This window comes from Muntiacus reevesi, chromosome 2 (genome assembly GCF_963930625.1).
Source record: "Muntiacus reevesi chromosome 2, mMunRee1.1, whole genome shotgun sequence".
NCBI lineage: Eukaryota > Metazoa > Chordata > Mammalia > Artiodactyla > Cervidae > Muntiacus > Muntiacus reevesi.
In genome coordinates, this window is record NC_089250.1 from 52,077,544 (window position 1) to 52,083,991 (window position 6,448).

Genomic DNA, 6,448 nt, shown 5'->3' on the forward strand with positions numbered 1-6,448 from the left:
ATTTCGATGCAGCAGATGAGCCTCCTCACTACCACCCTGGGACCACATCCTCTAGCCCTTCCTCCTCCAAAACAGGAAGCGGTGACTCCAAAACCCCAAAAGAGATATCCACCCACTCCCCCTCCATCAACCAGGACCTCAGAGAGGTAGCAGGACCAGAGGGCCCTACACAGGTTCATGTGCCTTTCTCAATTTCTGATATGAGCCAAACTGAAGAAAAATTGGGATCCTTTCCAGAAAATCCTACCAGATACAGAAAAGAATTCCTCTGCCTTACACAAGCATATCATTTAACCTGGAATGATCTTTGTTACATCCTAAATGCCACTTTAACCCCTGACGAAAAGGAACGGATATGGCAGGCAGCCCAGACTCATGATGATCAGCTCCATCGCCAAGATAGGACTAATCCGATGGCTGATGATGCAGTCCCTTTAACTGAGCCACGGTGGACATATCAAGCAGGTGATGCCGGCATCCGGTACCTGCATCATATGATCGCCTTTTTACTAGAAGGAATGCTAAAAAGCTCTCACATTCATGTTAACTACGATAAGATTAGGGAAGTGACTCAAAAAAAGATGAAAACCCTGCCCTTTTTCTTTCATGGCTCACTGAGGCAGTCCAAAATTACACTAATCTAGATATTTTCACCCCCGCCGGACTTCTGTACCTACATAAGCCAGTCAGCCATTTTTTTTTTAAAAAAAGGAATTTACCAATCCTCAAAGTCTAAAACACTCAAGGGTGGATTTTAATAAGATGGGCATACCTCTTTAATGGAAAAATCCAAACCTCTGAAAAGAAAAAGACCAAAGTCTGAGTGTACATTTCTATGACTGGATAATAATTAGATGCTCAGTACACCAAAAACTTAACTAATGAAATTAAATGGGACAAGACATGATTGTTGCTGTCTGGGGAAAAAATTCAGGTAATTATACATTCTCCACCTAAACAAAAGGTCAGGCTGTCCTACACTATGAAGCCGTCACATGCACCATTAACTTAAGCCAGAGGGGTTCTCCCTTCAGTGTTTTGATTCATTTCAAAAGCTACTCTGAGCACCTGGCACCTTCTTCTGCCACATCCTGTACACACTATGCAAGGAATGGACCCCAGGAGCGTACAAACCAAAGGAGCAGGTGAGTCCTTTATGAGTAAAAATGCTAAATCTGAAACACATGGTCGGTCCTTTTATCATTTAGAATCTGCAGCTTCTGCCTCTTGTCAGGTGCCTGAAAAGCTGCCAGAAGCAAAACTTGCCTACTGAAAGCGTTCTTGGAGATGGGTTTAAGTGAAACTGGTCCTCCATCCCTGACATCAATAAAAGTGGAGGTGCTCCAGTATCTTTTGGGGTTGGTTTAGACTCTTGCTCATCCAGGTAGCTGGGTCGTTGAGCAGTGCACCTGGGACAGTGTGCATCACATCTCGTTTACATGTCTATTCTTTTTGTAGGTTTCCCTTTTTCAACAGCTTTCCTGTTGTTTAGTCACTAAGTCATGTCAGACTCTGCAACCCCATGTAGCCCACCAGGCTCCTCTGTCCATGGAATTTCCCAGGCAAGAATACTGGAGTGGATTGCCATTTCCTTCTCCAGAGGATCTTCCCCACCCAGGGATTGAACCCATATCTCTTGCATTGGCAGGCGAATTCTTTACTGCTGAGCCACCAGGGAAACCAGTTTTAACAACATTATCTAGATAAAATTTACATACCATAAAATTCACGCATTCTAAGTGGGTCACTAAGTTTTAGTCATTTTGCTGAGTTGTGCAATGAGCTGTTTTTACTTCTAACACTCTGACACCAGATACGCGGGTTTTCTCCCCACACCAGTCAGTCATGTCAGGCTCTGCGACCTCATGGACAGGAGCATGCTAGGTATCCCTGTCCATCACCAACTCCCAGAGCTTACTCAAACTCAAGCCCATTGAGTTGGCGATACCATCCAACCATATCATCCTCTGTCGTCCCCTTCTCCTCCTGCCTTCAATCTTTCTCAGCATCAAGGTCTTTTCAAATGAGTCAGTTCTTCGCATCAGGTGGCCAAAGCATTGGAGTTTCAGCTTCAGCATCAGTCCTTCCAGTGACTATTCAGGACTGATTTCCTTTAGGATTGGCTGGTTTGATCTCCTTGCAGTCCAAGGGACTCTCAAGAGTCTTCTCCAACACCACAGTTCAATAGTATCAATCCTTCGGCGCTCAGCGCCAATAGGGTGTCCTACAAATCAATTCAATTTGTTGGAGCTTGGCGCCTCGCCCGCTCCGCTGGGCCGCAGCTGACCCGCCCTGGCTGCAAGTGCCGCGCTGGCCAGGCCGGCCCCGCCTCCCCGTACCCGCTAGACCACCCCACCCTCTTCCACACCCAGAGCGCCTCTCCGCCCCTCCTCCAGCCGCGTGCCCGCCAGCCGTCGCTCCCCAGCGGGCCTGCCTACCTGCAGTGAATGAACGGCTTCTCGGTGGGCGAGCTGTGCTGGCTCTTCTGCTGCCCTGCCTGCCCGAGTCCTGTCGTCGCCAAGCTGGCCTTCCTGCCGCCCGAGCCCACCTCCACAGTGCAGGTGTCGGAGCAGCGCGGCCCCGGAGCGCCGGCTCCCGGCCTCTGCCGCGTCCACCTCCGCCGCGGCTCAGCAGTCCGAGGAAAGGGGCGCGGGGCCCGGAGCGTGCAGCCTGCACATGACCAAGCGCGCCGACTGGCAGTACTCGCAGCGCTAGCTGGACGCGTCGAGGTCTTCTCGCGCACTGCGGGGAACAACCGGCTAGGTTGCATGTTCGTGCGCTGCGCGCCCTCCAGCCGCTACACGCTGCTCTTCTCGCACGGCAACGCGTGGACCTGAGCCAGATGTGCAACTTCTACATCGGTCTGGACTCGCTCATCAACTGCAACATCTTCTCCTACGATCCACTCTGACTGCGGCGTCAGCTCCGGCAAGCCGCTCCAAGAAGAACGTCTTCGCAGACATCGACGCCGCGTGGCAGGCGCTGCGCACCCGGAAAGATCTGCATCAATGAAATGCACAAAACTTAGCTGTCTGCCTCCCAGCAACATCTTCTTGCTGTCTGTATCAGCCTGTGATGAGCTAGCTGCAGACACGAGCTCTTCTGGATGTGCTCTGGTATCGTACCATCATTGGAGCATGGATTGCCATGTATGGCAGAAGTCCCGAGAACATCATCTTGTATGGTCAGAGCATGGGGACTGCCCCCACGGTAGACCTGGCCTCCAGGTACAAGTGTGCTGCCGTGATTCTCCATTCGCCTCTGATGTCTGGGTGGCGTGTGTCTTTTCCCGACAGCAGGAAAACGTACTACTTTGACGCCTTCCCCGGCATTGACAAGATCTCCAAAGTCACCTCTCCCATGTTAGTTATTCACGGCACAGAGGATGATGTCATTGACTTCTCCCAAGGCCTGGCCTTGTAGGAGCTCTGTCCCCAGGCCATGGAGCCACCCGGGGTCGAACGGGCGGGGCATAATGACATAGAGCTTTACGCATAATACCTAGGGAGAATAAAACTTCTCAGGAACTTCCCGATTCCTGAAGACTACGACTTGACATTACCTCTTTGACTGTGAGCAGGAGTCCTCCGTGTTACACATGCCTTCCCTGGACGGCGGTCATGGTGTGAGCACCATAAGGAAGCACGCAGCTTTTCCGCATCCTCATCAGACAGCCGAGGCTTTCTCGGTCTTTCGTATCCAGAGATCCTACCGATTCACACATCGTGTTAAATGGAGTAGTTGTGACTTCCAGCTTCATTGCCTTGCAGGGTGGGAATGAGAGCTGAGTGGGGGAACCACTTTCTCATGCTGTAAAAAAGGATGCTCACACCCCTCTGTCCACCTTACCGGTCAGGTAGGATTCGTTTATGCAAGGCTCAACCTCTCTCCACCCATGTTCTCAGTATTTGACCTGCAGCTCTCTTTCAGCCACAGGATTCATGGGTTCAGTCCATTTGTGAAGCTGTGATAGTTTAACTGGAAACCATGTGATGAAAATTCCTTCTTTCATTTTTATTAACATGCCAATCTTTTCCCCCAAACAAATCAATTAAAGGGTAATTTACTGGAACTATGGTGATTGGCTTCATCAACTGGAACCCTACAAATATAACTGGAATATTCTTAAACAAAATGAAACTTTTTTTAAAGTGTAAATTTATTACAGTAGTCCACAGAGTTTTAATATTCTGATTGTCTGGCTGGTCTAACAAAGAACCTAGCCAACTTTCCTCTTTGTAGGCTTTTTTAAAATACTGTACATATTTGCAATCACATTGTGCACAGATTCCCATTGAGTAATTTTCTTCTGTCAGGCCACAGCAATGAACTGCAGATTCTTTGCTTGTAATGTAAGTGATTAAATACATTATGTTAATATGTTTTTATTGCTATGTTTTGCTATTAAAATTTTTTACATTTCCAAGACAAAAAAAATGACAAGTTTATGCTTTGAAAATTTTATGTAATTAAAATTTCACAAAACTAATCTTTTTAGTTTAGGAGTTATTTGGGTTTTGACACTGGGGTTGCACCAATAGCATCAAAAATGTAAGATGCTTAATATTGTTACACTACTTCTGTTGGTTGCAGATTTGGGTTTGAGAGTTCTTCAGTTTTATTAAAAAACCACTTTTCCCCCCAAATTTAAAAGCCTTAAATGTACTGTGAGCCTCCGATTGCTGTACAGCTGGGATGCAGTTGACTGCCAGTTTGTATAGTGTTGCCTGGATGCAACACAGTGGTTCGTCATGGAATAAAGGATGCATGGATCTGAAAAAAACAATTTTTGTAGGAGTTTATGCAGACGCCACAGATGCCAGGGCTCAATCCCACAGATAATCCTCATGTTAGACGCCAGTCTCAAATCTCAGGCTGTCACCTGTACTTCTCAGTGATGAGCTATACATTGGGGCTTCCTGCAACATCCCCCTCCTCAGGTGTGATAACTCACTAGAGGGATTCAGAGAATGCAGGAAAATACTTATTGTGACTGGTTTATGGTAAAGGGTACAACTCAGGAGCAATCGCGTGGGCATAGGGGCAAGGTATGCAGGAGGGGCGCTGAGTTCCCATTCTCTCTCTGGGCATGTCACTCTCTCAACACCTTGGTGTTTTCACCGGTCTGGAAGCTCCCTGAGCCTTGATGTTTGGGGTTTTATGGAGCATCCATTACATAGTTCTGATTGACTAAATCATTAGCCAGTGGTGATTAACTCACTGTTAGCTCCTCTGTCCTCTCTGGAGGTCAGCACAACCCTATAGTCGTGCTTATTAGCCTCCTTCCTGAAGCCATCTAGGGGCCCCCAACATGAGTCATTTGGCTACTAGCCTCCTTCCTGAAGCCATCTAGACCACTCATCACCCCAGAGACACCAAGGATTTTAGAAGTCACGTCCCAGGAACCAGGGACAAAGACCAAATATTGATTTCTTACATCATATCCAATAACACCACAATCCAGTGTTAGGGTATTTCTGTCACCCCAGTGAGATCTCTTTTGTCTTTTACAGTTAATCCTCATCCCTAACTCCAGCTCCAGGGAACCATGGATCTACTTTCTGTTTCTATGAATTTGCCTTTTCTAGATATTTTTGTACTAATGGAGTAATACAAAATCTCATCTTTTGTGTTTGGTTCTTCACTAGACATACTATTTTTGAGGTTGTCCATGTTATAAATGTAGTTCATCCCATTTTGTGGCTAATATTTCATTGTACAAATGTGCCACATTTTTGTTTATCCCTCTATCAGTTGATGGACATTTGGGTTTCTCCACTTTTTATTGTTGTTATTCAGTCACCCAGTCGTGTCCAACTCTTTGTGACCCTACAGACCCCTGCAGACTGCAGCAAGCCAGGCCTCTCTGTCCCTCACCATCTCCCAAAGTTTGCCCAAGTTCATGTCCATTGCATCAGTGATGCCATCCAGCCACCTCATCCTCTGATGCCCTCTTCTCCTTCTGCCCTTCATCTCTCCCAGCATCAGGTACGTATCCAATGAATCAGCTGTTCAAATCATATGATCATAATACTGGAGTTTCAGGTTCAGCATCAGTCCTTCCAAAGAGTACTCATGGTTGACTGAATCCAGAGATCGACTGGTTTGATCTCCTTGCTCTCCAAGGGACTCCCAAGCACCACAGTTTGAAGGCATCAATTTTTTGGCACTCTGCCTTCTTTATGGTCCAACTTTCACAACCATACATGACCACTGGGAAGACCATAGCCTTGACTATGCGGACCTTTGTCAGCAGAGTAATGTCACTGCTTTTTAACACACTGTCTAGGTTTGTTATTGCTTTCCTGCCAAGAGGCAAATGTCTTCTGATTTCATGACTACAGTCACTATCTGCAGTGATTTTAGAGCCCAAGAAGAGGAAATCTGTCACTACTTCTACTTTTCCCCCTCTATTTGCCATGAAGTAATGGGACTGGATGACATGATA

At 47.0% G+C, this 6,448-nt stretch overlaps 1 pseudogene; it reads left to right on the top strand.

Annotated features, from left to right (window-relative positions):
- The first annotated feature begins 944 nt into the window (after positions 1-944).
- On the top strand, positions 945-4,495 carry LOC136159403 (alpha/beta hydrolase domain-containing protein 17C-like; annotated as a pseudogene).
- The last annotated feature ends 1,953 nt before the right edge of the window (positions 4,496-6,448 follow it).